Raw genomic sequence first — 22,169 nt, 5'->3', positions numbered from 1 at the left:
TTATTATCACAATATACTCAACATAGTATCACAATATATTACCCTGAGATTTATTTTCTTGCAGCATTCAGAGTAGAACAAAGAAATACAATTGGATCAGTAAAAAACGACACAGAAAGACCAACGTGTAAAAGACAAAAATACTGAGAAAGCAATATGGACAATTTTTTTTCACTGAAAGTTACAGGCATTATTATTTGTAGCAACCTTCTTGTTCAGTTTTCTGGGGAAGCCTAGATACTAGCTGGAAATTCTTAGAAAGTGGAAAGGGAATTAAGATGTATTTTAAAGGGTTCATTGTGTCTATTTTGCTGTTAACATTGACTCAGTTATTGGGTTATGAAAATTTCAATGATCAGTCTCCTGCTTTGTAACTCAGTTAGTACAAAGAACATAATAATTCATTTCAAATGAAGTGCAATGAATAAGGAGGTTAGCCTGATTGGTTGCACTTGTCACATGATGCTTTTAATGGCAAATCAAGAGATCACCAAAAATATTCACAAACCTTTCCATTATCAGATTACTAGGGTGTTTGTACCCTGACTGCACCATTTAAAAATTGGGATATTCCCAAATGAGCAACTTGCAGCAAACCCATCTGCTTTATCTATGCCACTGAGGACCATGGGAAGAAAGTCAAAATTATAAGGGATCAGTAACCATGCAGCCAACGAGCTAATTGAAAAGACTGCCATTGAGATAAGGGACAATGTGAGGGAGGGGGATACAATTATGTACATCCCATCTTCCATCCCCATGCGACCAACCTCACGGATAAAATTTCATGCTGTAAGTGACTCAGTGACTCCACAAAGCACAGGTTCCTTAGTGAAGGAGAAATCACAGCATACATTAATTGTAGATGACTTCTTACTCCAGCAATGGGTATTGTAAGATGTAAAAGATATAGACAGCATTGGGAGCTCAGACAGATAGGAACACATTGCTGGGTCAGCCACAATCTTAATTCATGTCTTCTAGACAAATACATTGTACTGCTGTTTCAAAACAACACATTTCACGTGATATAAGGCAGTAATAAAAGACCTGATTCTGATTTTGCTTTTACTTTATTGGAAGTTGAAAACAGAAGTCTTGTTATAGTCATGGCCTGAGGAATTATGATTCTCAATGAATAAAATATCAATTGTGATTATGTTCTTGCTCTATCTTCCATCAGGAAAGCAGAAAGTTGTAACTCAACTTCTTCCACTATGGGTACTGGCCTCGCCAGCATCGAGGACACCTTCAAAAGATGATGCCTCAAGAAAGTGGCATCTATCATTGAGGATTCCCATCACCAAGGACATCGCAACCATCAAGGAGGAAGTACAAGAACACACACTCAACATTTCAGGAATAGCTTCTTTTCCTCTGCCATCAGGTTTCTGAATGGGCAATGAACCCATGGATACTACCTCACTATTTTTCTTTCTCTTTTGCTCTCTGTTTGCACTACTTATTTAATTTAATTTTTATATCCACTCATTACTGTAATTTATACTTATTTATTATTATGCATTGCAATGCACTGCTGCTACATAATAATATATTTCACAATATATGCCAGTGATATTAAACCTGCTTCTGATTCTGATTCCAGTTCTGAGAGTTGCTTATCCAGGGTCGCTGACAATATCACGAGTCTGTAACTATGTGTCTATATTTGCAGAATTCTCACCCACGCATGGATGAAACGTACTGGATGTGCCCAGATGAATTTCACAGTAGGTGGGACTTTGGCCAGGATAGGTGCTATTGTCTTAAACACAAGTAAAATTGTTTTTATGCCTCAGTGTGCAATATTGTTTATCAGCAGTCATTGTTGCTTTGAGGGTGTTACTTCTTGAAGGACTGAGCTGCGATGTTGAAATTCCAGAGAGATTATCCATGAGCAGCCTTCGAATGAAGAAGAACTAAGTAAGCTGAGCAGCATGAGGTGCTGATGAAAGTGGCAACAAGAAGGTGGGTCATGTGTGTCATAGTAATGCACAAGTTGGACCAGATCATCTAATTCTGTCATGATGACAAGGTGAAGCAAGTAACACAGCAGATGTCAAACTTACTCCAGGTTTGAGTGCTGAGTGTTTTTATCCAGCTTGACATTTCCTCTTGCCTGTTGCTAGCTTAATGTCGAGTAGGAAGGCCATTATTTCTTGAAGTGCTCCATTGTATATCAGGCTGCCCTGTAGGGTAAAATCAGATCCAGTGATGAGGCCATCATCAAAGCCAAGAAAGTTGCAAGTGTAACGGCTTAGTTTTTAACCAATCTGTGCTGCAATGTTGGCACCGCTTCATTAACTTTTAAAGAAGGGCAAGCCACGCTGCTGGAATAAGGACCAATAAATAATTCATGACCTATACAAGAAAAATCTCAGCACTGAGTGTATGGTACACGACACCGACTATGTGTTGAAACTAGCTTGTGATGTTATTGGAATAGTTTTATGTCGCATCCTGCAGAAACAGCATGAAAATTCTTCCTTATGCATATGACATAGTGATCACACGTGAACGTAAACTAAGTGCAAGTTGAGAAAGCATTCAGAAATGCTTTCTCTCAGCCCATCTGTGAAACAGTTTAAAATTCTTCTCTCTAATGTATTTTCTTTCCTTTTCAAGGTAGCCGGGGTCCTGTCAGAGTCTGTGATCTACAGCTGCACTCAAACTGCAGTTCTTCGTGGTGATGTTGCATGGTTCCCGCTCTTGGAGCTTGCTGAGTGGACTAGCATTTTCAGTATCTCCTGGACTGGCCAGGAAGATGGGTGCCTTCGGGGTGCGGCCCTGAGGCCCTGTGGACAGACTGATCACACAACAGTGACGCCAACTGAAGTGTTGTAGGAGATCGGAACATGGGAACGTCGAGGCAGCAGTGTACGCTGCTGTTGAAATGTGATGCTGTAACATCAAAAAAAGCAAGCTGTTGGTCTCCCTGTCATTGTGGCGGGCGTGATGCCTCTCTCTCCCTTGTTAGTGAAAGAGAGCCTGTGGTATGTCAAGTTGTTGGGGTGAACAGTGTTCTTTGATGGACTTCAGATCATGGTTTCTCGGGGGACTTTGTTAGTTCTTGCAAGACAGGTGGCGGGGGAGTGCTGATGCTTTTTGCTGAGGCAGGTGGGGGGAGGGAGGGAGAGAGGGTTGATGCTTTGCTGCTGCTTGTGTGGGCGGTACTGTTGGGGTTCGAACTTTTTCCTGTCATTCATTCTTTGGGGTTTTTCTTATATTATTGTACTGCCTTGCGCTGTTTTCTGCACTTTACAGCGAAAAGGGGAAGTACAATGAGATCTAGGTGTTCTTGTACATCAGTCAGTGAAAGCAAGCATGCAGGTATAGCTCGCAGTGAAGAAAGCTAATGGCATGCTGGCTTTTATAACAAGAGGAATTGAGAATAGGAGTAAAGAGGTCCTTCTGCAGCTGTACAGGGCCCCAATGAGACCACACCTGGAGTATTGTGTGCAGTTTTGGTCTCCAAATTTGAGGAAGGACATTCTTGCTATTGAGAGAGTGCAGCATAGGTTCACAAGGTTAATTCCTGGAATGGCAGGACTGTCATATGTTGAAAGATTGGAGCGACTGGGCTTGTATACACTGGAATTTAGAAGGATGAGAGGGAATCTGATTGAAACATATAAGATTATTAAGGGATTGGACACACTGGAGGCAGGAAGCATGTTCCCGCTGATGGGTGAGTCCAGAACTAGAGGCCACAGTTTAAGAATAAGGGGTAGGCCATTTAGAACAGAGATGTGGAAAAACTTTTTCACCCAGCGAGTGGTGGATATGTGGAATGCTCTGCCCCAGAAGGCAGTGGAGGCCAAGTCTCTGGATGCATTCAAGAGAGAGTTAGATAGAGCTCTTTTAGATAGCGGGGTCAAGGGATATGGGGAGAGGGCAGGAACGGGGTACTGATTGTGTATGATCAGCCATGATCACAGTGAATAGCGGTGCTGGCTAGAAGGGCCAAATGGCCTACTCCTGCACCTACTGTCTATTGCCTATTTATGTAGTCCTGAGTAGGTCTATAGTCTAGTGTAGTTTTTGTGTTGTTTACATAGTCTAGTATCTCACATAGTCTAGTGTAGTTTTGTGTTGTTTCATGTAGCATTGTGATCCTGGAGGAACGTTTCATTTTTACTGTGTACTGTACCAGCAGTTTATGGATGAAATGACAATAAAAAGCAAGTTGATTTGATATTTTGTGGATGTCTGCAGGGAGTAAGAATTTTTGATTGTAAATTGAATACGTTGCCTGATATTAAATGGAACCATTGAACTATTGTGTGACCAGTCTGAGATGACCACTTACTCAGATAGTCCTGTTAGCCATACTACATATTTATAAGAAAAGTAGCAGTAGTAATTTGACAGTCTTCAAAATGGCTGTAAGTTAAAAATCTGGTTGCAAGATAATTGTAGACTATATGACTAAGGAATTACGATCTGTATTAGCAAGCATGCATTGCCTAAAGACATTGTGTCAGACAACAGTCTACGGTGCATCCTTTTAATTTAAACAGATCATGAAGATAAATGAAGAAGGTCTTATTCTCCTTATAACCTGGCAAAATAAAAATGTAATTGAGGAGTCACCAAAGAAGGAGGCCATGGAGGGTTGATCAAAAATCAACTTGGAAAAAAGGAATACTCTTAATATTAGCTCATAAAAGGCTCAGAATGAGGTGAAAGTAGAGAAGAGGAACAGGAAACAATGTAAATATCCCGACTCAAGCTGCAAGGGGAATAGACAATAGACAGTAGGTGCAGGAGTAGGCCATTCGGCCCTTCTAGCCAACACCGCCATTAACTGTGATCATGGCTGATCATACACAATCAGTACCCCGTTCCTGCCCTCTCCCCATATCCCTTGACCCCGCTATCTAAAAGAGCTCTATCTAACTCTTTCTTGAATGCATCCAGAGACTTGGCCTCCACTGCCTTCTGGGGCAGAGCAATCCACATATCCACCACTCTCTGGGTGAAAAAGTTTTTCCACATCTCTGTTCTAAATGGCCTACCCCTTATTCTTAAACTGTGGCCTTTAGTTCTGGACTCACCCATCAGCGGGAACATGCTTCCTGCCTCCAACGTGTCCAATCCCTTAATAATCTTATATGTTTCAATCAGATCCCCTCTCATCCTTCTAAATTCCAGTGTATACAAACCCAGTCGCTCCAATCTTTCAACGTATGACAGTCCAGCCATTCCAGAAATTAACCTTGTGAACCTATGCTGCACTCCCTCAATAGCAAGAATGTCCTTCCTCAAATTTGGAGACCAAAACTGCACACAATACTCCAGGTGTGGTCTCACCAGGGCCCTGTACAGCTGCAGAAGGACCTCTTTACTCCTATTCTCAATTCCTCTTGTTATAAAAGCCAGCATGCCATTAGCTTTCTTCACTGCGAGCTATACCTGCATGGTTGCTTTCATTGACTAATGTACAAGAACACCTAGTGAGTCTAACATTGTAAACCAAAAATTGCGGTAATAGGATGAGGTTGTAAATCAATATTCAAAACCACAGAAATAATATCAAAAATATCTTTCAAATATTTTTCCAAAAATGAACAAGACCAAAACATATGAGTTAAAGATGCAATTTCAGATTGATATCTATCACAAATAGGACTAATATGAGAGTAAAAATGAGCTAATTTATCCTTGGACATATGGGCCCTATGTACGACCTTAAATTGTATTAATGAATGTTTGGCACATATCGATGATGTATTAACTAATTGAAGAATTCTATCCCAATTCTCACTAGAAATAATAAGGTTTTTATTAATAATAAAGTGCATTTATCTTCTTCTGCCTGTAGAATGATTGCATTTCTAACTCTGATGGCTAGAAGATCTATATTGTTGAATTGGAAGGAAATTAATCCTCCCACTGTATTTAATTGGTTCTCTCAAACTATGTTATGTTTAAATTTAGAAAAAATTAGAAGTGGTGTTTTTGAGACTTCTATTAAATTTGAAGAGTTATGGAGACCATTTATTCAACATTTTCATATGATGTAATATGACCCTGTTCCAAGTTCATTTGATTTCCCAGCTTTTAGCTTATGTATGTTGAGAGGACCAGAAGTGACGGCATTGATGAATATTTATTCTTGTGAGATATTATAAACAGCCCCCTTTTTTTCTCTCTCTTTTTTTGCTTCTTTTTTCTTCTATATTAGTTATTAGTTATTAGATTAGTAGATCAGCTAGTTTTGCATTATATATTTATATTTTTTTGTTTTTTTTCTTTCTTTTTTCTGTTGTTTTTTATATCATATATTATGAAATATTTAGACTTAACATGTTCATACATATATTGTATGGCTTATGTCTTGGTAAACTCATTTATATTGTAACTATTGTTTATGTTTTTTTTCATATGTAATGGAATTTGTATGTTTGTAATTTCTTTATCAATATATCATTTGTATTCTGTCCATATTACTACTAATAATAAAAAGATTAAGAAAGAAAGAAAGAAAGAAAGAAAGAAAGAAAGAAAGAAAGAAAGAAAGAAAGAAAGAAAGAAAGAAAGAAAGAAAGAAAGAAAGAAAGAAAGAAAGAAATAAAGAAAGAAAAGAACACCTAGATCTCATTGTACTTCCCCTTTTCCTAACTTGACTCCATTTAGATTGTAACCTGCCTTCCTGTTCTTGCCACCAAAGTGGATAACTTCACACTTATCCACATTAAACTGCATCTGCCATACATTTGCCCACTCACCCAACCTGTCCAGGTCACCCTGCATTCTCATAACATCCTCCTGACATTTCACACTGCCACCCAGCTTTGTGTCATCAACAAATTTGCTAATGTTACTTTTAATCCCTTCATCTAAATCATTAATGTATTTTGTAAACAGCTGCAGTCCCAACACCGAACCTTGCAGTACCCCACTGGTCACAGCCTGCCATTCCGAAAGGGACCCGTTAATCGCTACTCTTTGTTTCCTGTCAGCCAGCCAATTTTCAATCCATGTCAGTACTTTGCCTCCAATACCATGTGCCCTAATGTTGCCCACTAATCTCCTATGTGGGACTTTATCAGCAGCTTTCTGGAAGTCCAGGTACACTACATCCACTGGCTCTCCCTCGTTCATTTTCATAGTGACATCCTCAAAAAACTCCAGAAGATTAGTCAAGCATGATTTTCCCTTCATAAATCCATGCTGACTCGGACTGATCCTTCTACTGCTATCCAAATGTGAATAGTTTCAGTCTTCAAGGTAGAATTCACTTCATGCTTCATTTGCTTCCTGGTGCTTCATGGATGAGATGGCGGGGAGATGGACGAGATCCACAAGACTAGAAATTAACCTGTAACAATCAGCAATGGTCCACATTGACTCCTTACTGCAGGTGCCCAATACCTATCAGGACAGCAACGTTTCTAGTGCATCCCATTACTGTTGAGAAAGAGCTGATATATCATGATGCTGCTGAGAAGATAACCATACGTTCAAAACCAGATGATTTCCAGCAACATTTTGAGAATTCTCAAAATCAGTGTAGGTAGTGTGAACATAAGCTGCACAAACACTCTAAATATTTGGGGCAGCACGATAGCATAGCAGTTAGTTTAACACAATTACAGCACCTCACATCCTGTTTTAATTCTGCTGCTGTCTGTCATGAGTTCGTACATTCTCCCCATGACAGCATGGGTTTCCTCCCACATTCCAAAGATGTATGTGTTGATAGGTTAATTGGTCACATTGGTGTAATTGAGTAACACGGGCTCGTTGGTCTGGATAGATCTGTTACTGTGCTGCATCTCCAAATGAAACAAAATGTCAGTGTGTTTGAATACTCTTTTTCCCAAGTCTATGTAATTTTAGTTATGAGCAAAATTGTGATTTTGTAGCTCTTACTTCTTCACAGGTTGTGTCTTGTGACTAACCATACTATAGGCTACAGTAATGTTTTTGGAAAATTCCAAAACATTCATCCAAGTGGAACTGTGGAGGGCACATTTTTCAAATTCCTCATATATTTGTCTGCACAATTTCAACAGACATGTTTGGATATTAAGAATCCATAAAGTATACATAAGTGTGCAAGGATTAACTTTATTTCTCACTAATCCTTTGCTAGTTCAACACAGAATATATCAGGAATGCTCTTAAAATGAAATATAGCAGAAATTATCACCAAGGATCCTTGAGCATAATTCTGTTTCTTTTTCCACTGATAATATCGGAGTTGCCAGATAGTTCCAGCATTTTCTGCTTTTGTTTCGGATTTGCAGCATCAGAACGTATTCAAATTTTCAGTAAGTATGTCTTATTTGGACCTTTATATTGCTGCAACAGAACTGCCATATCATTGTTTGAATATGAAACTCTGTCATTTAAAATTAAACACAATATCTTATTGCTGGGTTTTATTGGCAATGCATCAGCACCCATTTAGCCTTAAGTATTTCTCGTTAGCTACATTTTTATATGGCTACCTGCCCTTGACAATTGCCTGGATAAGGAAATTCAAGCAATGATATCTTTTGACAACAGATTGAAAATAATTCTACCAGCAATGAAAGAAAAATTATATAAGAAATTGTTCCAGAAGCAGAGTGATTGGACAAGCAGTGTCAGGACAAATAAATGTCTATTTTATTCAGTTATTTTTACCTGTTTTCTTTATGCCAGATTAGTAAAATTTTCCAATATTTTTGTGCTTCGTGTCACTCTGCATCATTGTCCTGCCAAAACTGGGTGAGATTATTTGGCTGGAGGGATTGAAAGTTCTTTAGTGATTATCTGAGACTGGGCACACTCTGAATCAGATAAGTTGGACAATATTACATTTTCTTCTGCATTGTCTACTCAGCTGGAACATTTCATTTTCAAACGTTACGCTCTCTGGACCCAACAACCTACAGGATTTATTTTGGCACAAACCGAATACCAAAATTGCCTTCTATTTAAGATTCTGTCTGCCCACAACAACTTGCTTTCTGCTTTTTTTAATCTTCTTCCTTAAGTATGATAGTTCTTTCTCACACACGTTATCTCTGTTTATGCATTCTTTTCTATAGTTCCCCTCATACCTGCTCCTTCCAACATCAGCCACTGCATCTAGCAAGAGTGAAAAGGAGAGAATTTCAAACTCTCAGAATGTAAACTGTAAATGTTGATAGGTTGAAGAGGCAGGCGCTGATGCCTTCAGAGCACCTGGTGCAGGGTGCAATTATAGAGAATTTAAAATTGTTTCAATTAGTTTGTGCTCTGATGCTGATAATTAAATGTGGTGTTGTTGGTGCCTTACTAATTAGTAGAATCCAAATGCACAGCAAATACTTAAAAGAGCTCAGTCAACTGATAGTTCAAAAATAAATGACTGAGAAGTGATACTTTTATTACTTCTGCCAATGTGAAATGATGTGAAAGAACTAGTACTTGGGTAACATATCTTATTAATGGGACAGCTACAATATAAGTAGTAGGGGTTCGGGTGATCTAGTAGCAGAAAGCTAACCAGATTATATTTTCCTTTATAAGAGCAGATATTTGGGAGAGAAGGAAGATGCTCCCCAAGAAACACTACATTTAACCACGTGGAAAAATATTCTTTATGCTACTGGCACACACCAACTGCATGAGAGCTAACTGTCAGTTACGCATTGAGTATCTCTGAGTAATACACCAGGACAAGTTAGCAGCCAAACTATTTCTCCCGCAGAGAATATTAGAGCAATTAAACACATTAGTGGACAAATCAAATCCATGCTGGTGTTTCTTCACCCACAGAATTGTCTAGCCTGAATATTCTCTTGCTTGACCCCTGTGGGCCATAACTTTTCATAATTTCAGTTTCCAGGAACTACTTGAGCTCTAAATTTAGCCTAGTGTGGGAATTAAGTGGGGCGAGGACAAGAACATTCATGGTTGGTTCCCCTCCTTTAAATGTTTGTAGCAAAACAACAGAAAAATTTATCATTGGCAGCACTGAATTTAAAGGGGTGTCCTAACCTTCTAGTGCATCTCTGAAGGTCCCATAGAGAAGATTAAAATATAAACAGATAGTTTTTTCCCCAATATTTTCCAATAACTTTAACCAGAGGGTAATGAGTCTTTGAAATTCATTGTCACAGACAGCTACAGAAGCAAAGTTATTGAGTGTATTTAAAGTGGAGGGGGATAGATAACCAGTAAGGGTGTCAAAGGTTATGAGGAGTAAACAGGAAAATGGGGTTGAGAAGGAAAATAAATGAGGAAGTGAATCAATGAGACAAATGGCCTAATTCTGCTCCCACATCTTATTATGTTCTTACAGCCTCTTCGTGGAAAGCGAGTCAGAGTTAAAACTTCACCATCATCCCTCCCCAACATAACCCTTGTCTTCCACAGTATTTAGGTCCATAAAGAAGTGAGGTACATTAAGAATAGCAAAAAGTGAGGACATTAAGAATAGCAAAAAAGCTCACCAACACCCCTTTCCACCATTCGGCGAGTCTAAGGCCACATCTGACGACTGGAAGTCCAGAAGCAGCCTGTCCTGGGATTGGAGACCCATTGGCGTATGTGGATGGGGAGGTGAGGAAGATATTTGTTTTGCTTTTGTTGCTTGTTGTATGTTGGCTGCATGTTGTTCTGTTGGACATTCTATTGAAGGCAGGAGAATGGGGTCGTTACTGCAAAGTACGCATTTCACTGTATGTTTCAAAGTACAAGTGATTTTTTAAAAACCTAATCTAATCTAGTCCTTGCTAGCAATCTCGAGGTCTCCAAGCATGAAAAGGATACTGAGAAACGATACCTCTAGTATTGTCAATACATGAAGGGTGTTGTGATATCTAGCTGATAATATTGGAGGGAAAGTGTTTGGGATATTTTAGCTGACTGAATGTCTTTGTCTATCCAAATAGTGCGTGTGGGTCTGGAAAATGGATGCTATTGCATGAAGTGACTTGTTGAACAGCTGCCCGGCATTGTCCTTGACTGCTGCTCTGGAATAACTGCTCCAGCCTGGAATGGCAGCATGTAAGGCTCTAATCAGCATTCTATTGTCAGAATTGTAGCCATAGTAATGTATGGAGATTTTGTTATGTATTCACCTGATCAGGCCTTGATGTTTTGTCTCGTTGGATACTTTTATTTTAACCTACAGTTGATGTGTGTGCATTAAATCAGATCAGGATATGAGATTTTCACTGAGAGAGTTATAATGGAATAAGGTGTACTTGCATTATATATTCTCTTACAGAATAGCTTGGAACTCAGAGACACAATGTTCTAATTTGTGTTATAACTCCACAGTTAATAACTCCAGTCCTACAAGAAGACCACAACCCTGTCATGGTTTGAAGGCTTTCATGCCTCAATGACCTGGAGAGCTATGCTAGCTAAAGTCAGGGTCCTTATACTTTGGCTATTGGTAGGGTCACCCTTGCCAAACCTGACTAACAACCCTGATTGGTCAAATAAAAACTGTTACAGAAACACCTCCAGTGTCCCTGACAATGACACCTGCAAGAAATGCATCCAGCTGCAGCTCCTAACAAACCACGTTAGGGAACTGGAGCAGGAGCTGGATGACCTCCAGATCATTCGGAAGAATGAGGTGTTTATAGATAGCAGCTACAGGGAGGCAATTATGCCAAAGGAGCAGCGCACAGGTAATTGGGTTACCATCAGGCGAGGGAAGGGGAAAGAGCAGGCTGAGCAGGGCTCCCCTGTGGCCATTCCCCTCAACAACAAGTATACCAATTTGGATACTTTTGGGGAGGGGGGATGACTTATCTGGGACAAGCTGTGGAAGCTGGATCTCTGGCACTGAGTCTGGTTCTGCAGTGCAGAAGGGAGGGGGAAGAACAGGAGAGCAGTAGTGATAGGGGACTCGATGATTAGAGGTACAGACAGGAGGTTCTGTGGTCGTGACAGAGACTCCCGGATGGTTTGTTACCTCCCGGGTGCCAGAGTAGGGATGTCTCTGATAGTGTGCACAGCATTCTGAAGTGGAAGGGTGAGCAGCCAGATGTCATTGGTACCAATGACGTAGGAAGAAAGAGTGAGGAGGTCCTGGAGAGTGAGTATAAAGAGCTTGGTAGGAAGTTAAAAAGCAGGACCTCGAGGGTGGTAATCTCAGGATTGCTACCTGTGCCACGTGCCAGTGAGGGTAATAGGATGCTCTGAAGGATGAACACATGGCTGAGGAACTGGTGTAGGGGCAGGGTTTCAGATTTCAGGATCATTGAGACCTCTTCTGGGGCAGGTGGGACCTGTACAAGAGAGACAGGTTACACCTGAACTACAGGGGACCAATATCCTTGCAGGGGAGTTTGTTAGTGCTATTGGGGGAGGGGGGGGGCGGGGTTTAAACTAGATTTTCAGGGAGATGGGAACCAGAATGCCAGAGTAGATAGTGGAGCAAGGGTGAAAATAAATTATGTTAGAAGTTCATGCAAAGTCACAAATAGAAGGGTTGTGTGTGGTGGTAATAATCTTCTGAGGTGCGTCTATTTCAATGCGAGGAGTATTGTAGGAAAGGCTGACCAGTTGAGGGTATGGATTGACACGTGGAATTATGACATTGTAGCCATTAATGAAATTTGGCTACAGGAGGGGCAGGACTGGCAGCTTAATGTTCCAGGGTTCCAATGTTTCAGATGTGATAGGGGCAGAAGGATGAAGGGTGGGGGGGGCAGTGGCATTGCTAGCCAGGGAAAATGCTACAGCAGTGCTCAGGCAGGACAGATTAGAGGGCTTGTCTACTGCGGCCATATGAGTGGAGCTGAGAAACAGGAAAGGTATGACCACATTAATGGGGTTGTATTATAGACCACCCAATAGTCAACGAGAATTGGAGGAGCAAATCTGCAGAGAGATAGCAGACAACTGCAGGAAACATAAAGTTGTGATAGTATAGGATTTTAATTTTCCACATATTGATTGGGACTCCCATACTGTTAAAAGTCTAGACTGGTTAGAGTTTGTGAAATATGTTCAGGAAAGTTTTCTAAATCAATATATAGATGTACCAACTAGGGAGGATGCAATATTAGATCTCCTATTAGGAAACGAGTTCAGACAGGTGATGGAAGTACATGTAGGGGAACACTTTGGTTCCAGTGATCATAACACCATTAGGTTCAACTTGATCATGGATAAAGATAGATCGGGTCCTTGGGTTGAGGTTCTAAACTGGAAAAGGGCCAAATTTGAAGAAATGAGAAAGGATCTAAAAAGCGTGGATTGGGACAGGTTGTTCTCTGGCAAGGATGTCGTTGGTAAGTGGGAGGCCTTCAAAGGAGAAATTTTGAGAGTGCAGAGCTTGAATGTTCTTGTCAGGATTAAAGGCAAAGTGATTAAGAATAAGGAACCTTGATTCTCGAGGGATATTGGAACTCTGATAAAGAAGAAGAGAGAGATGTATGACATGTATTGGAAACGGAGTAAACAAGGTACTTGAGGAATATAAAAAGTGCAAAAAAATACTTAAGGAAGAAATCAGGAGGGCTAAAAGAAGACATGAGGTAGATTTGGCAGTCAAGGTGAAGGGTAATCCAAAGAGCTTCTACAGGTATACTAATAGCAAAAGGATAGTAAGGGATAAAATTGTTCCTCTTGAAGATCAGAGTGGTCGGCTATGTATGGAACCAAAAGAAATGGGGGAGATTTTATATGGTTTTTTTTGCATCTGTGTTTACTAAGGAAACTAGCATGGAGTCAATGGAAATAAGGCAAACAAGTAGTGAGGTCATGGAACCTATACAGTTTGAAGAGGAGGAGGTGCTTGCTATCTTGAGGCAAATCAGAGAAGATAAATCCCCAGGACCTGACAGGGTATTCCCTCGGACCTTGAAGGAGACTAGTGTTGAAATTGCAGGGGCCCTGGCAGAAATATTTAAAATGTCGGTATCTATGGGTGGGGTCCCAGAGGATTGGAGGATAGCTCATGTTGTTTCATTGTTTAAGAAAGGCTCTAAAAATAATCCAGGAAACTATAAGCCAGTAAATTTGATGTCGGTAGTAGGTAAATTATTGGAAGGAGTATTAAGAGATAGGATCTACAACTATTTAGATAAACAGGGACTTACTAGGGAGAGTCAACACATCTTTGTGCATGGTAGGTCATGTTTAACAAATCTATTAGAGTTTTTCAAGGAGGTTACAAGGAAAGTGAATGAAGGGAAGGCAGTGGATGTTGTCTACATGGACTTCAGTAAGGCCTTTGACAAGGTCCCGCATGGGAGGTTAGCTGGACGATTTAGTCGCTAGGTATACATGGAGAGATAGTAAATTGGATTAGACATTGGCTCAATGGAAGAAACCAGAGAGTGGTAGTGGAGGATTTCTTCTCTGAGTGGAGGCCGGTAACTAGTGGTGTGCCATAGGGATCAGTGCTGGGTCCATTGTTATTTGTCATCTATATCAATGATCTGGATGATAATGTGGTAAATTGGATCAGCAGATTTGCTGATGATACAAAGATTGGAGGTGTAGTGGACAGTGAGGAAGGTTTTCAAAGCTTGCAGAGGGATTTGGACCAGTTGGAGGAATGGGCAGAAAAATGGCAGATGGAGTTTAATACAGGCAAGTGTGAGGTATTGCACTTTGGAAGGAAAAACCAAGGTAGAACATGCAAGGTAAATGGTAGGACACTGAAGAGTGCAGTAGAACAGAGGGATCTAGGAACACAGATACAAAATTCCCTAAAAGTGGTGTCACAGGTAGATAGGGTAATAAAGAGAGCTTTTGATACATTGGCCTTTATAAATCAAAGTATTGAGTATAAGAGTTGGAATGTTATGGGGAGGTTGTATAAGGCATTGGTGAGGCCAAATTTGGAGTACTGTGTGCAGTTTTGGTCACCAAATTACAGGAAGGATATTAACAAGGTTGAAAGAGTGCAGAGAAGGTTTACAAGGATGTTGCCGGGACTTGAGAAACTGAGTTATAGAGAAAGGTTGAATAGGTTAGGAATTTATTCCCTGGAGCGCAGAAGAATGAGGAGAGACTTGATAGAGGTATATAAAATTATGATGGGTATAGATAGAGTGAATGCAAGCAGGCTTTTTCCACTGAGGTTAGGGAAGAGAAAAAACAAAGGACATGGGTTAAGGGTGAAGGGGGAAAAGTTTAAAGGGAAAATTAGGGGGGGGGGCTTCTTCACACAGAGAATGGTGGGAGTGTGGAATGAGCTGCCAGATGAAGTGGTAAATGTGGGCTCACTTCTGGCATTTAAGAATAACTTGGACAGGTACATGGATGAGAGGTGTATGGAGGGTTATGGGCCAGGTGCAGTTTAGTGGGGCTAGGCAGAAAAATGGTTCCGCACAGCCAAGAAGGGCCAAAAGGCCTGTTTCTGTGCTGTAATGTTCTAGTATAACCAAATAGAATCAAGGACAGTGATGCATTCAGGTTAAATATTCAATGTTTTCTCTCATGTGTGAAGAAGAAATAGAAACAATCCCAGAAAAATTCATATCAAACACAATCTCAGAGGGAGCTTGTGAACACACATTTATCATCATTTGATATTACTGGAGTTATAACTTGCTTTCTGCCTGTTACACTGCTGGCATTTGGGGTCGCAGTGAAGGTCCTCCATCTCTATCTGTCCTAGGCCTTCTTTGCCATTGTGCCCCAGGTGTGATTCAGGGTCCTCATTTCTGCCTCTACATTACGGTGCCAGGTTGCCTTTGGTCTCCCGAGTTTTCTCTGTCCTTCAGGGGTCTAGTGAAGTGCTGTCTTGATGATGGATGGAGCTGACTGGCCTCTCTTCCCATCACGTGGCCAATCTATCTCCAACGTTTCCTCATGACAATTGTCACCATGTCTCCTTGATGACACTGAAGGAATGGAATATGGTTGGAGATCTTTCTTGGCCAGAAGATATGGATCGAAGTGTGAAATGATGACAGCTTGGCAAGGTTGCTCTCTGTCATCAGCCATTACTCCGACCTGTACAAGAGTGTGACAGAACACAGCACTGGCATAGATTCACCTTGGTGTACTTGGTTGATGCCATAGAATAAACTCTATCCTCAGATTTCATCCCAGGACACCTGGACCCTGGTGACTTCTTCAGCTCTGGTATTCTTTCAGGTCTCTACCTTCAGTGTTTGACCTTCAAGCTTCTTTAAAGAATAAACTTATTTATATTTAAGAATATTTACCTGCTTTTTAATTAATGTAATTGGAGTTGACTTCATCCACGTAAATATTTTCAGTAAATGTGTCCAAACCTGAACCTAACACGGCGTTGATTTTACCTCAGTTAATTAAGGAAATCTGGAATGAAACACCATTAAATTGTTTAGTTAACAGACTTAACTCTGCTTCTTAAATCCATTGCAGTCATCTGATGTGTTCTGTTTTTATTCCAACATTGGTAGTTGTTTGATTTGATACAATACACTCATGTACAATCCTCAGTAATGCTGGCAGAAGTCACTGCTCTACTGTGATTTAATATATCAGATTTGTAAAAACAGAATAGGCTGGTAAGTTTCCTAGTATTGTTGGAGAAGATTTGTATCAGACTGGCAGGGAGAGGGGGCTCAGGGTACTTGGTTCAGATGTTGAGGTACAAGCACTTAAAGAAGAAAGATGTTAGCAAGTTCAGTGGGGAGAATAAGCAAATAGATGAACATCGAGGGAACTCAAAGCTCAATTACTTCTACTTTAAGACCATAAGTCCTTAAGACATAGGAACAGAATGAGTGTCTTAGAAGGCTTCTCAAACAAGACCACCCAGGCAGAGATTCAAAACCAAAATGGCGTCTCTTTGCTGAGGGTCCATTGCAGACCTCCCAAAAGAGGAACAGGTACCAGAGAGATTAAATAAAAATAGGGTTACCACTGGGGGATTTCAATTTCCCAAAATATAAAATTGAAAATACCATATTGTCCAAGGCTCAGATGCATAGGAATATTTTAGAGCCATGTCCAAGAGAGCTTTAGGATGCCATACATAGATAGATTAACAAGTGTAGCTGCCCTTTTGGTGATAGTTACTATATGCGTGGAGGAGGTTCATGAGAATGATCCCAGGAATGAAAGAGTTAATATGTGAGCTGCATTTGATGACTTTGAGCCTGTACTCGCTGGACTTTAGAAGAATTGGGGGGGTGGGGAGGGGTTCTCAATGAAGCCTATTGAATATTGAAAGGCCTAAATAGAGAGGATGTGGATGGGAAGGTATAGTGAGGGAGTCTAGGACTAAAGGGCACAGACTCAGAATGGATGGATGTCCCTGTAGAACAGAGATGAGGAGTAATTTCTTTAGCTAGAGGGTGGTGAATCTGTGGAATTCATTGCTGCTGACAGCTGTAGAGGCCATGCCATTCGGTATATTTAAAGCAAAGGTTGATAGTTTCTTGATTAGTAAGAACATCAAAGGTTACAGGGAAAAGGCAGGAGAATAGGGTTGAGACGGATAATGAATCAGCCAAGAGGGAATAGCAGAGCAAACCCAATGGGCTGAATGGACTAATTCTGCTTTGGTGTCTTATGGTCATAATTCTATATATTTTAAACTTATTGTGGAAAATGTCAGGGATAGACCAGTATTTAAGGTTTTAAATTGACACAAGACCAATTGCATTCACGTAAAGGAGGACTTGGCAAAGGTACCTTGGGAGCATCTACTTGCAGACATGCTACATCTGCACAGTGAGAAGCTTCAGAGGAGAAATAACAACATTTCAACACCAACCCTTTCCTGTAAGGGTGAAATCCAGGGGTAGAAAGTAAAAGGAACACTGTTAAGGTCTGCTCTTCCAATTTGCAAGGTGTTTAGAAATATATAAAAGGTGCTCCATCAATGCTAATTGTGCCATACCTACAAAATGTTGACATCTGATTGGAAAATTGCAATGTAATTTTTCACTGTTCTGCCTCCAATATGGCAGTGATGGCCACGCTTGACAATTACCATGGAATACTTCTAATACATGATACAGAATAGATTTTCCAACCACCAAGTCGGAGAGTGACAGCATCAAAGAAACAGTTCCTTTAGTCCACCAAGTTTAGACTGGTATCCCATTTTTTATCTGATTTACATCCTACATCAATCATACGTTTTATTCTCCCCACATTCTTATCAATTCTCCCCAGATTCTGCAACTCACCTGCACACTAGGTGCAATTTACAGTGGCCAATTAACCTACCATTTCACACATACATCCACAGGCACCCATTTGAACTCAATGGCACCTGAGGTCAAAATTGATCCTGAGTCCCTGACTTTGTAAGGCAGTAGCTTCACTCTCTGCATACTAATCTTGGCTTTGTTATGAATGACTTCTATTGGTGTCTTACTAATTAAATAAAGCAACATGGTTCATCTTTGTTTAAAAGCCACAAATATGTCCAATGACCATTAGGTCTGACGGCTCTGTTTTCATAATATTTACTTCTACGATCACAGCTCCAGTGTTCTTTTATTCTAATTTAAGAGTTTCAAGAGGTTCTTCCCATGATACATAGATGTAGCTTTGATCCAGTGATGACCTTCATGGGAAATAAGACGTTCTCTCACTCTGTACCAAGTATCCCCTTATCAGAAGGAAAATTGACTTATATCATTCACTTTCAAACATGCCTTAGCTTCTTCACTTTGAGCATCATACACCCTGAACATTAAGGCAGATTGGCCAGTTGCCTTGGACAAAATAGATTAGTTCAAATTGGGTCTGAGCTTCCAGTTCCCTGGGAACAAAATAAAACCAGATCGACCTATGTGACCTCATGAGTAGCGTTTGTAAATTTGTGTCTGTTAATACCATACCCAACATATCTTTGAGTGACGTAGACATATATTGAGATTCCAACTGATGGTGTAACAGTTCTTTTTACTGACAGTCTGTCAGACAGTTTCACAAGGAGGTGGCCTGGTGGCCTGGAGGATAGGCTTGTTTTTTTTACCTCTACGACAAAGGAGGCTGAGAGGTATGATAAAGCTATATCGATTCATGATCATGTAGACAGCAAGTGCCTACTTCTGACAGTAATGGTGCCTCAGAGCTTAAGTTTAAGGGAAGGGTTCCCAACATTTTTTATGTCATAGACCAATACCATTAAGCAAGGGGTTCATGGACCCCAGGTTGCAAACCCCTGACTTAAGGTGAGAGGGAAGAAATTTCTTGAGGATCTGAGGGCTGGAGTTTTCACACAAAGAGCATTGGTAACTGGAATGAGCTGTCAATGAAGGGGATGGAGGCTGGCAGAAACAAACAACATTTAAGAGAGATCTCGACAGGTACTTGAATGAGCAAGGCATAGTGGGATATGGAATGATCAGGAGAGAGAGAGAGAGAAAGAGGAGGCAACTCACAGGTATGTGAGTGAGATTTAAAAAGGAATGTTCATGGTCTTTCAACGTTTTCTGGTGGCCTAATCAAATAGTGGTTCAACAGCAATGACAAATAAAAATAAGGCAGAGACTAGTGGAGTGGCTATTATTGGAGCAGACCAGTGTTAGAGTGAGGAGGCTTTGGCTCATGAGGTTTCAGCAAGAACAGACTTTAGCAAGGTACATATCTGGTAAGTCTCTTCTTCATTCTTCATACTTTGTCTGTTAGTACATAGTTAGATTGTGAGAATGGTTCCAGGGCCTGTGTTGTGTTCCTTTTGTGAGATGTGGGAATTCTGGGAGACCTCTAGCCCCCTGGATAACCACATCTGCATCAGGTGTACCGAGCTGCAGCTCCTCAGGAAACATATTATGGAACTGGAGCTGCAGCTTGATGACCTTCAGCTCACATGGGAAACTGAGGAAGTTACAGATAGGAGCTCGAGGAGGTAGTCACCTCAGCTGCAGGAAGCAGGGACCTGGGTGACTGCCAGAAGTGTAAAAGGAAATTGGCAGCCAGTGCAGAGTACCCCTGTGTTGTTCCCCTCAATAATAAGTATACCACTTAGGATACTGCTGTGAGGTGGGGGGAGCAACCTACCAGGGGAAGCTGCAGCGACCAGGTTTCTGGTGATGTGGCTCAGAAAGGAAGTGGGGAGAAGAGGATTGCAGTGGTGATGGGAGATTCCATGGTTAGAGGAGCAGACATGAAATTCTGTGGATGCAATAGACACACAGATGGTATGTTGCCTCCCAGGTGCCAGGGTCAAGGATATCTTAGATCACAGCCACAGCATTATAAAAGGGAAGGGCGAGTAGCCAGAAGTCTTCTTACATATTGGCCCCATTGAGATAGGTAGGGAAAGGGAGGAGGTCCTGAAGAGAGAGTTTAGGCAGCTAGGTAGAAAGCCGAAAAGCAGGACCTCCAGGGTAGTAACCTTTGGATTGCGGCCTGTGCCTTGTGCCATATGAGGGCAAGAGTAGGATGATTTGGCAGATGAATGTGTGACTGATTCACTGGTGTAGGGGGCATGGTTTCAGATTTCTGGATCACTAGGATCTCTTCTGGGGAAGGTATGATCTGTACAAAAGGGAAGAGTTACACCTGAACCCAAAGAGAACCAATACTTTTGTAGGCAGGCTTGCTAGAACTTTCGGGAGGGTTTGAACTAATTTGACAAAGGGATGAGAAACTGAGTGATAGGGCTGAGGATGGGCCAGTTGGTATACAAACAAATTCAGTCAAGAGACTGATTGGAAAGATAGGTAGATGATTGGGTAAAATTACAGTCAGTGGCATCAGTTGTAGTGTAACAGGGAGGTCAAAATCAAAAAAAGCAATGAATACAGGACTGAAGGAGTTATACTTGAATACACACTGTATATGGAATAAGGTTGATGATCTTGTTGTGCAGTTGGAGATTGGCAGGTATGACATTATCAGCAACAAGTCAAGTCAAGTCAATTCAAGACTTGACTTGAAGGTGTTACATTTGGATACACACAGTATACTAAATAAGGTCGATGATCTTGTAGTGCAATTAGAGATTGGCAGTTATGATGTTATCAGCATCTCTGAGTCGTAGCTGAAAGAAGGTTATAGTCAAGAGCTTAATATCCAAGGATACACATTGTTCCAAAGGACCGGCAGGTAGGCAGAGGGGGCGGTGTGACTCAATTGGTAAAAATGAAATCAAGCCAATAGAAAAAGTTAACATCGGATGGGAAGATGTAAAGTCATTGTGGGTGGGTTAAAGAACTGCAAGGGTAAACAGACCCTGATGGAAGTTACGTACAGGCCTCCAAACAGTAGCTAGGATGTGAGCTACAAATTACAATGGGAGATAGAAAATACATGTCTTAAGGGCAATGTTACATTAATCTTAGAGGAATTAAATATTCAGGTAGATTGGGAAAATCAGAGTGGTTCGAATTTTGGATCTCAAGAGAGAATATTTGCAGAATGCCTAAGAAAATGCTTTTCTAGAGCAGCTTGTGGTTGAGCCCACTAGGGGATCAGCTATTCTGGATTGAGTGTTGTGTAATGAACAGATTTTGGTAAAGGAACCCTCAGGAGACGATGATCATAATATGATAGAATTCACCCTGAAATCTGAGAGTAAGCTGCTAAAGTCGAATGTTTCTGTCTCACAGTGGACTAAAGGAAATTACAGAGGCATGAAGGAATTGATTGCAATGGACATTAGCAGGAATGACAGTAAAGCAGCGATAGCTGGAGTTTCCAGTATCAACTCAAAAGGCTCAGGATAGATACATCTCAAAGAAGAAGTACTCTAAAGGCAGGACAAGGGAAGTCAAAGCCAACATAAACGCAAAAGAGATGGCACATAATAGAGCAAAAATTAGTGGGAAGTGGGAATTAAACAATTGGGAAGCTTTTAAAAACTAACAAGGGCAACTGAAAAAGCCATAAGGAGGGACAAGGTGAAGGTAAGCTAGCCAATAATATCAAAGAGGTTATCAAAAGTTTTTTCAGAGGTATAAAAAGTAAAGAGAGCTGAACGTAGATATCATTTCACTGAAAAATGACATTGGACAGTTCACAATGGGGGACAAGGAACTGGCAGATGAACTGAGCAAGTATTTTGCATCAGTCGCTAGCGGTATGCTGAAAGTTCAAGAGTGTCAGGGGGCAGAAGTGAGTGCATTTGCTATTACTAGGGAGAAGGTGCTTAAGAAACTAAAAGGTCTGAAGTTAGATAATTCATTTGGACTAGATGGACTACTTCCCAGGGTTCTGAAAAGAGATTGTTGAGATATTAGTAATGATCTTTCAAGAATCAATAGATGCTGGCTATGTTCCTGAATACTGAAAAATTGCAAGTGACACTCCACTCT

The 22,169-nt window shown here is 40.8% G+C and overlaps 1 long non-coding RNA gene across 1 annotated transcript; it reads left to right on the top strand.

Annotated features, from left to right (window-relative positions):
• Positions 1 to 10,234: 10,234 nt before the first annotated feature.
• Positions 10,235 to 16,147, top strand: LOC132397715 (uncharacterized). Its single transcript, XR_009513419.1, has 3 exons — positions 10,235 to 10,542; positions 10,875 to 10,989; positions 15,681 to 16,147. It is a non-coding gene; the product is annotated as an uncharacterized LOC132397715 (long non-coding RNA).
• Positions 16,148 to 22,169: the final 6,022 nt, after the last annotated feature.

Source organism: Hypanus sabinus, chromosome 8 (assembly GCF_030144855.1).
Source record: "Hypanus sabinus isolate sHypSab1 chromosome 8, sHypSab1.hap1, whole genome shotgun sequence".
Taxonomy (NCBI): domain Eukaryota; kingdom Metazoa; phylum Chordata; class Chondrichthyes; order Myliobatiformes; family Dasyatidae; genus Hypanus; species Hypanus sabinus.
Note: the sequence above shows the minus strand (reverse complement) of the source record. Positions and strands in the feature narration are given on the sequence as shown.